This window comes from Octodon degus, unplaced genomic scaffold, assembly GCF_000260255.1.
Source record: "Octodon degus isolate 3935 unplaced genomic scaffold, OctDeg1.0 scaffold00130, whole genome shotgun sequence".
Taxonomy (NCBI): domain Eukaryota; kingdom Metazoa; phylum Chordata; class Mammalia; order Rodentia; family Octodontidae; genus Octodon; species Octodon degus.
The window spans coordinates 3453547-3463258 of record NW_004524706.1 but is presented as its reverse complement, the minus strand read 5'-3'; the positions used below and the strand labels follow the sequence as shown (position 1 = coordinate 3463258).

Genomic DNA, 9712 nt, shown 5'->3' with positions numbered 1-9712 from the left:
GGGGCTGGCTGGCTGGCATGTGGTGCTGGGGATTGAACCAAGGTCCCTGTGCTTTGTTTAGCTTAGCTTGTTCTAAGTAGGTGCTTTAGACCACTGCGCCATCTCACCAGCCCCAGTAACTACCCATTCATAATGGGTATCCGTAGTTATAGATCACTTCCATTGTGACAGAAAGTTCTGTTGGATTGTACTCTGATTCTGTATGATGCCTGTTAACCCCATTTTATTTATAGGAGTGGTGAAACTGGTTTATAGAGAAGTTAAAAGTTTGCCTTAATATGTCCACATACTGTGTATGTGTTTAAAGGCACTTGGAAATAGACTATAAAAGATTGAGCCAAGATTCTAATTTATAATGTACTGTTTTATACATTCTGGGTTTTTTTTTTTCTTGTTTTTAGTTACTAGAGTAATATGCACGTATATTTTGTACATTTAGGGAATTCTGAAATGTTCAATTCTATTAAAATGTCAAAATATCAACCTAAGTTATATAGACAGGGTATGAAGATGTGCCCATTGTAGGCATCAGCTGAATAAATAGTATTCACATAGGTCCACATACACTGCTGAGAATATTATCATTTATGCAGTGAAAGGAAATTACAGTAAATTATTTTAAATTAATGTGGGGGAAAAATCTTTTGAGCTTTCAATTTAAATGTGTGTCTACTTTACATTGATCTCTATAATCCCAGCTCTCAGTCCAAGGCCAGCCTGAAGTACATAGTGAGACCCTATTTCAAAAACAACAAACACATTGATTTCTTCCTAGTTAGAGCTCTAGGAGTAAAGAAAGGTCTTATTCTATTTTTCCTGTGAGTTTGACTCCCCAGTTTAAAATATTTATTAGGCTTCTTTGAGCATGAGTTTAAAGCTAAGAAATACAAGATTTTCATCCCCTCCATACTTATTTATATAATGGGTAAATCAGATATGTTTTCTGAGCTTCACATCCCTCATCTGGTAAGGAAGAAGTGAAGGTGGCTCTCACCTGTAATCCAGCATCTAGGGAGTGCTGAGGTAATCAGATTTCAAGTTTAAGCCCAGCCTAGGAAACTTAGTGAGACCCTGTCTCAAAATGAAAATACAAGAAAAAGAGATGGGATATAGTTCAGTGAGAAGGCCCTGGGTTCAAACTAGTACAGGGGAGTAGGGGAAGATCAAATGTGTCATTAAAAAAAAAGCATCAAGTTATAAGAACTTAAAGTTAAGTATTGATTCTATAAAATTTGTTTGAAATAATGATACTACTCTGGAAGAATATTTATTAAATGATTATCATTGAAAATCTGCCATTTGGATTTTTTTTTTTTTTTTTTTTTTTTTTTTTTTTACCAAGAATTGAACTCACAACCTCATACTTGCCAGGCAGGTATGAGCTATATCCCTGGCCCTACTAATTGGGTTTTTAACCATATTATTTTGAAAATGTTGCCATGCCTTATAGTTTGCACTATGCACAAGGCTTTGTATGCTTAAATTATTCTTATGTTTGGTTAATGGATTATAGAGGGAGGATGATGAGTAGGAGGGCTCTTTCTTACTTGGAAGCTAAGCTAAGTCCCCAATCCCACTATCTCCATTTTATAGATGTGGACATCAAGGTATGAACTGGCCCTGCCCCTGGGGTGTGCTGAGTCGGCAATTGAGATTGTGGTGCATGCCTATAATCCCAGCACTTAGGAGGCTGAAAACAGGAGGATCACTATGAGTCCAATCTTCATAGTTAGACCCTGTACTAAATACATAAAAAACAACCCAGCCATTTGCTCTGACAAACGGAATTTGTCCTCATAAATTAGTGCTATAAGTTTCTTACTAAGAACCTAATTAACTGATACATTAAAAAAAAAAAAAAACCTACCTGGTGAGATAGCTCAGTAGAATAAATGCTTGCCTGGCAAGAGCAAGGTCCTGAGTTCAATCCCTGGTACCACCAAAAAAAGAAAGAAATTCTGAAAAAAAACCCAAAAAACAAATACAAAACACACAAAAAACCAGCCAAGGTTTGAGGCATTTTGTGGCAAGATTTAGGTGGCAGACTGGCCTTAGTAGTGTGTAATCTTCAATACTTTACTACTCTCTGGCCAGAATGTTTTCATAGAGCTTTCTGAACTGCTTCATAAATCTTTGGTGGCTTACTTATAAATATTTAGCAAGTAAATATAGAAATAATAAATTGGAAAAAAAAATAATACATTGGAAAAAATGTCCAATCTGCAATAGTGGGGTTTTCTTGTTTTCATTTTGGTGCTGAGGACTGAACCCAGCCCAGAGCTTCCAGCTTGCTAGGCAAGCAACCTACTGCTGAGCTAAATCCCCAGCCCCTGTAATAGTGGTTTTTAAACATGCAATGAAGCAGCCTTTGGAAATTTACAAAGAAAGACCACTACAGTGAAGCTTTAGCTCTGTTTCATATAAATCAATTCTGTGTTTATCTGTTATATATAGAAATGGCATGTAAGGTTTTATTTGAAATAGTGGACTCTCCCTTCCCTTGTCATCATAGTTTCAAAACTAATAGTTTTCTCAGAGGTTTAGTACTAGCTCTGCTGAGAATTAGTTAAGAATTTTGGATGATGGGGATGTAGCCCAGTGGTAGAGCGCATGCTTTGCATGTATGAGGCCCCGGGTTTGAGCCCCGGCATCTCCACTCACTTGGGGCCAGGGAGATGGCTCAGTGGAATAAGCGCTTCCCTGGCAAGCGCAAGGGCCTAAGTTCAATCCCCGGTTCCACAAAAAAAAAAAAAAAAAGAATTTTGGGAGAGGCAGGCATGTTGGCCCAGTGCTGTATAGTCTTAGCACTCAAGAAACTGGGGGGTGGGAAGGGGAGGGAGGCCGAGGACAGCTCAGGGTCATAAGTGCCTGCCTGGCATGCGCAAGGTCCTGAGTTTGATCCCCAGTACCACCAAAAAAAAAAAAAAAAAGAAAGAAAGAAAGAGTGAGATAGATCTTAACTTCAAGACCAGCCAAGGGCTATATAGTGAGATCCTGTTTTTGGTGTTTTTTTTGGCATGGGGAATGGAACTCAGGAAGATCTTTGCTCAGTAGCACTGTGTCATTGAGATATATACCTGGCCAACTTTGTCTTAAAAAACAAAGCCAAAAATCCTTTGAAATAAAAGCATAACTGACTAGATGAATTTGAAACTTTCTTCCAGTTCACAAATAGCATGATTCAAAGATCTAATGTTGGCTAGTGATATAGCTCAGTGGGAGAACATGTGATTAGCATGAATAAAGCCCTAGTGTTGATCCTTAGCACCAAGAAAATATATGAAAAAAGATCTTAGGGGCTGGGGAGATGGCTCAGTGGAATAAGCGCTTCCCTGGCAAGCACAAAGCCCTGAGTTTAATCCCCGGTTCCGCCAAAAAGAAAAAAGAAAAAAGATCTGATGTTAAGACCATAACTAGACTTGAATTTCTTTTCATTGGAGGAGAAAGATAGCATTTTAGTTATTAGTTGTTTCCAAAAGTGACTATCTTGTTCCAGCACTCTACCTACTTTTTAGTATATTTGGTCTGTTCTGTTGTAGGCACATACAGCATGTTTCTGTCCTAGAAGAATCCTGTTGCTTTACACTTTCTATTCTTCATTGGGGTTACTCTCTTCATGCCTAAGGTGACTGGCACAAAGACATCTTCTGTTTATTTGTATCAATGAGGTCATTGACCTTATGAACATATGGTCTAGATGAAACCTTGACTTGCAGGTTTTATCCCCTAAACACCACCAAACATTTGTTATATGTGATTAAAATATCACTAACAAGGGTAATTTCACATGCTTTTTGGCAAATGTGGTTAGCAGGATGTGACATGACACAGTATTGCCTTCTTCCTCCATGTGCCATTTCCCTTGAGGTCTCCTCTCTCCTATTCACCCCTGTCTTACCCATGCCCGGGCTTGCCTTCCAGCTCACCTGCTCCAGATGGGCAGCACAGTGGGAGGACACTGGCAAAGGCAGATGTGTTTATTTTCCGGAGACAAAATGTTGTGCTGCTGCAGATGGCAGTGCCTTGGAGCAAGTGGCAGCCTTTGACACCACTGCCACACAGCCTGGGCATCTTGACAGACAGGGCTGGCTCACTTTTGGTAATGGGGAAATTTGGGTCAGAGAGCAGTGGGGCAGGAGTCAGAGTGACAATCAGGAAACTCCTGGACTTTTGGTACCAGCAGCAGCAGCTCTTTCAAACCTAGGGAACAGTTTTCTTCCCCAGAAGACCTCAGTTAGCTCATCCACTAACTGTTTTCACTGTCTGTGTATTCATTACTTTTGCCTCCTGGCCTAAATAGGACATGAAATGAAAACTGGAAACATATGGCTACATTCAGATGGATATTCAATGGTACTGCAAAACACATATATATCCCAGGTCACATCTTGTAGAAGTCTCTCAGGATTAGGGGTGGTTCACATCTGCCCCATTGGAGATACAGCTCTTCTATTTTTAGTGGTCATTTTGATTATCCAAAGGCCCAGAGACAGATGTGCCTTGAAGTTGAGGTACCTTAATTATTATGACAACACTTGGTGCTTATAGTGTTTTTCTATCAAGAGGAATAAAAATTCTGACAGCTGCCCTTTTAAGCAGTTTTCTCATGCAGTCATTAGGGCTTGACTAAGTCTAGTAGGGAGACAAAGAATGGCTGAAGCATTACACTTACTAGGCTCCTAAGAAAACTGGCTTGAGAAGATTCTTCTTTGAAGCTACTGGCTTTATTAGGAAACCTTTTTTCCCCTTTTTTTTTAAAAAAATATGTGCTGTTTTTCCCCACCACAGTGCTGATAGAGTTAGGAGTTTGCAGGTGTAAAGCCCTCCCCCTCCCTTCCCCATCTCTCTCCAGGGGGTTGTATGTGAGAAGGTGTTGCTTTCTCACTCAGAGAGCATGTATGTGCTACCCTGTTGGATGCCTGCTGTGAGCAAAGAGAACCCCTGTTCTGGTTGAATGGAATAAGCCTATTGGATGACTGGAATTGTGCAGTCCCATAATGCTAGCTTTTCACTTCAGACATCTTTTTTATCCACAGTAGGGATGAAACAATATAGGTAATTGGTATAGATCTGTATTGTTATGAAACTTGTACCTTAAAAATTATGTAGTATCCTATTAAGATTTGGCTTAAGCTTAGAGCAACAGAGTGCTGTGTCTGCTTAATAAGGACATGCTTTTATTTTAAAAATGTTCACCACTAGAAACAAATTTGCCATTAATTTTTTTCCCCCGGTACTGGGTATAGAATCTAGGATATTATAAATGCTGTACAAGTACTTTATCGCTGTGTTATATCCCATTTTATTTTATTTTGAAATGAGATCTCACTATATTGCCTAGCTTGAAACCCACTGTGTATCTTCCTGCCTCAGCCTTCTGAATAGCTGGGATTACAGGAATCTCCTACCATGCCTCACTTGCCCCTATCTTTTAAATAAAAATTGCTTTAAATTAGTACACTGGTCCAGTAGACACATGTGTGGCCATGCCTTCATACTCTCACTCACACAGACATTCTGGTATCTTGGTGTCTCTGGATATGAATTCAGGAACTGATCCCCTAAATCTCATTTTTCTTTTCTCTTAAAAAAAAATATATATATATGTGTGTGTGTATGTGTATTTTTTTTTAATTGAAGGGCAGCATTGAAGATGTTTTTTGTTTTTTTTTCCGGAACCGGGGATTGAACTCAGGCCCTTATGTTTGCCAGGCAAGTGCTTATTCTACTGAGCCATCTCCCCGGCCCCTGAAAATGTTTTAGAGGAGAAAGGATTGACTATTCTATTTCTTAACCTCTGAAATAGTTACATATGTATTCATTATATTAGTCAAGCTGTATATATATGTTTTATGTACTTGCTTTTGTTCCTTTGTTTTGGGGCAGAGTATTTTTGTAGTGCAGGCCAGCTCTGAACTCACTACATAGCCTAGGCTGACCTCAGACTCCCAGTGATCCTCCTGCCTCAGCTTCCCAAGTGCTGGAATTACAGGTGTGCACCACGATGCCTGGTTTTTGTGTACTTTTATTTGTGTTTATTTAAAAACAAATGTTTAGGAAAATAAAAGGGAGGCTAAAAGGGCAGGAAAGCATGACACATTTGGATTTGCCATTACCTTGGAGTGTGAACTAACAGCAAATGAGAGCTGCAAATGCCTGTAATCCCAGCACTTGAGAGGCTGACGCAGGAGGATTGCTGTAAGTTTGAGGCCCAGCCAGAGCCATGTGATTTCAAGGTCAGTGTGACCTGCACAGTGAAACCCTGTTTTGAAAAACCAAATAAAAGCAAATAAGATTAACCAGACTACAAAGACAAATGTCAGTGAAAGGAAGTAATAATGTCTGCATCATTGCAAATAGAAGTGTTCTATCAGGGCCGGGGAGATGGTGCAGTGGAATAAGCGCTTCCCTGACAAGCGCAAGGACCTGAGCTCTAATCCCCGGTTCCACTTAAAAAAAAAAAAAAAAAAGAAGTGTTCTATCAGAATTCCATAATTCTTTTTCTGATACCCCCAAGTAAGACAGCTTATAGTCAAGATGTTCTATCGCTGTTCGTTCAGCAGATCTCCAGCCTGCATTGTCCATGGAGTTGAAGAAATAGGTGCAAAATTCAGGGTGTCCCTTCAGATGAGGAAGCAGAGAAGTATTCCTATAGTAGAATGATGAGTGCTAAGATACCCATAGACAAAGGTACCATGAGAACATAGGTTAACCTGAGCCTTGAAGATTAGCTATTGCCATGACAAAGATGAAGCAAAAGTACAAGTACAGACCAAAGTGTATGGAGAGTATATATTAAGTTGGGCATAGTGTTTGAACATGATGTTCAAGACAGGGACAACTAGTTCTCTGAGCCTTCTATTCCTAATTTTGTCTGTTTAACTGATAGAACGCTATATACAAATTAGAGTTTTACTAAATGTATATGCTGTGTATACATATAGAAACATACAAAGATGTTTGTTAAAGCTGACAGGTTTTTTTTTTAAATGTATCTAGTATAGGGTCTCACTATGCATATCAGACACATAGTGATCCTCGTATTGTCAGCCTCCCAAGCACTGGGATTACGGGCATGCGCAACCACACCCAGTCTCAATCACAGTCTCAACATGTCCTGGGGGCAGGGCTGGCATGGCATGGCATGGCATGGCACGAGATCGAATCTGATCCCTGTGTCTGCCTAAGCAGGTGTTTTATTCCTCTGAGCTATCTGGCCAGCCCTACGGCTGACATTTTTAAGGGAGTCATAAGAGGTTGAAACTAGGGAGATAGTCCTTATTATGAAGATTTTGAGCCAAATAGCTCAGCGGATTAAAGCACCTGCTTAGGCAAACACAGTGGATGGGGTTTGATCCCCAGTGTGCTGTGCTGGCCCTGCCCCCAGGGCACTGAGACAGTGATTGAGACTGGGCGTGATAGCATGTGCCTGTAATCCCAGCACTTGGGATGCTGTAAACAGGAGAATCACTACGAGTCCGACCTAGATCTACGTAGTGAGACGCTGTAGGCCCTGTACTAAATACAAAAAAACAAAAGATTTTGATGGAAATCTTTATCATGCCAGGCTAGTTAACACACCTCTAGTTCCAGTTACTTGGGAGGCTAAAATAGGATCACAAGTTTAAAGTCAACTTATCTAATTTAGAAAGACCTCATCTCTGGGCCAGTGAGATAGCCCAGTGGACTAAAGTGCCTGATTAGGTAAGCTTAGGCAAGTGCAGATACCCAGTTTGATCCCCAGCACCACAGGTGGCACCAGCCCCGCCCTCAGAGTAGGCTCAGCAGTACACACACACACACACACACACACACACACACACACACACACGACCTCATCTCAAAATAAAACAAAAGGCTAAGGATATAGCTTAGTGGTAGAACTCTTGCTTAGCATCAGTGAGGCTCTGGGTTTCATGCCTACTCTCGGGTGGAGGGGAGCTTTGTCATAAAAGCAGTGAGCTTCTGTGGAAGTCTTTTAGCCAAAAAGAGGTTAGTGTAATCAGATGAAATTGTATTAGGTCACTGGCTATTTGGTGGAGCATTTTGGGAACAAATGAAGCAGAGAAGGATTTTTTTTTTTTTTTTTTTTTGGCTGGCTCAGGCTGACTTGAGGAAGAAAGCAGAGAGACCTATGACAAGTTTTCATATCCATCAAAGCTGTAGGAATAACTTTTGTTGGTCTTGAATTTTAGTGGAGAATGCTGGGCTCTTTTTTCTCTTTTTTTTATTGTTCTTTTTTTTTTAAATTAAAAAACCACACACACATTAGAAATGATACAGAATTCCTGTCACTTTCAAACAAAGTGATAGGAATTCAGCAGTGGTTGTTATATTGCATATTGTTGCCTTCAGATTAGTTGTTTGGATAGAATCATGTAAAATTGGTCAAAAAAACCCTACAAAATTAAAAAGGAGAGCGAACAGCTCCTGGAGGGTATTCTCTAGGAATTCTTTAGTGCCCTACTAAATGCTGTGGATATCTGAAAGCAGGTATAATTGAATATAGTCCTAGATACTGTTTTCCAAGAGATCATGTTCTTTATTAACTCAGAGAGATGAATCACCTATAATATTCGGTATTTATAGACATTCAAGCCCATGGACATGAATAGCATGGACAGCTTGCATGCTTTGTAGTGTTTATAGCAAAGCATGGTTTCTCCATTTGAGTTTTTAAAGAACTAACTTAAAGATATATGAATCTTAAATTTTTCCTGGAAACTGCCAGCTCATGAAAAAAAGAATTTAAGTGGCCTTGTTGCAAACATAGTGTTGGTTTTGCCATTGCACAATCAGCATTTTTATTTTGATGTTATTTGGGGGAAAGCAGTATTTTTGATTAGCAAGTAAAATTAATGTAGAAAACAAATACTGTGTGAACTAGTTGGTATAATAAGGCATCTGTGCCATGTTGCATTTCGACTCATTAAATTTCTAAACTTCTAATTACAATAAGATTACAACTTTTAATAGAACCAATCAAATTTGGGGCTGGTGGTGGCTTTAGAAAAATAAAATGCACAGAAATTTTGGAATAATGGGAGGGGAGGCTTTCAAATCCAGTTTTGTTAAAAATTGAAATATCCTAATACTTAAATATTTTTTGGTTCCTGAAATTCAAGTTTATAGTGCACCTACCATTTACCAGGCCTTCTTCCAGGAACTTTATATAAAAAGGCAAGCACTTTAATGGCTCACAACTCTTGTCAGACTAGCATTACTACCCTTCACATTATAGATGGGGCATTTGAGACTCCACATGCACTAAGGTGTACCAAATGTACTTCCAGAGAATGACCTCAGACCAAGAAAAGAAACAAAAAAAAATATGGTTGGGTGTTCATTTTTTAGAACAATGTTTTATGTTGGGCTTCTGAAAGTCAGGTTTGTTTCATTAAAGCATGATTGCCTCCCTATTTCGCAGTTTCATGTGAAAATTTATAAACATGGCTTTTTTTTTTAATGCCACAATAGACAAATATATATTTTTTTATTTTTTTTATTTCATAATTTTATTTAGAAACAAATAGCAATGAGACAGTTTCAAATCAAATTGGTAGGACAGTTTCAGTAATTAACACATTGCATACATTCTTCCTAGTGGCTAATTGCTGTACAAGATTTGGACATGATATCCTATTTACAAACACCATTAGAACAAATCCCTCTATTCATTAAGAGAATGTAACTCTATATCTATCCTAACCAC

At 39.1% G+C, this 9712-nt stretch overlaps 1 protein-coding gene and 1 non-coding gene across 2 annotated transcripts in view; both read left to right on the top strand.

Annotated features, from left to right (window-relative positions):
* Window positions 1-9712, top strand: part of Psmb2 (proteasome subunit beta 2) — a 50633-nt gene that overhangs the window by 23390 nt on the left and 17531 nt on the right. The gene's annotated exons all lie outside the window — the stretch shown is intronic.
* On the top strand, window positions 2585-2656 carry Trnaa-ugc. Its single transcript has one exon. It is a non-coding gene; the product is annotated as a tRNA-Ala (tRNA).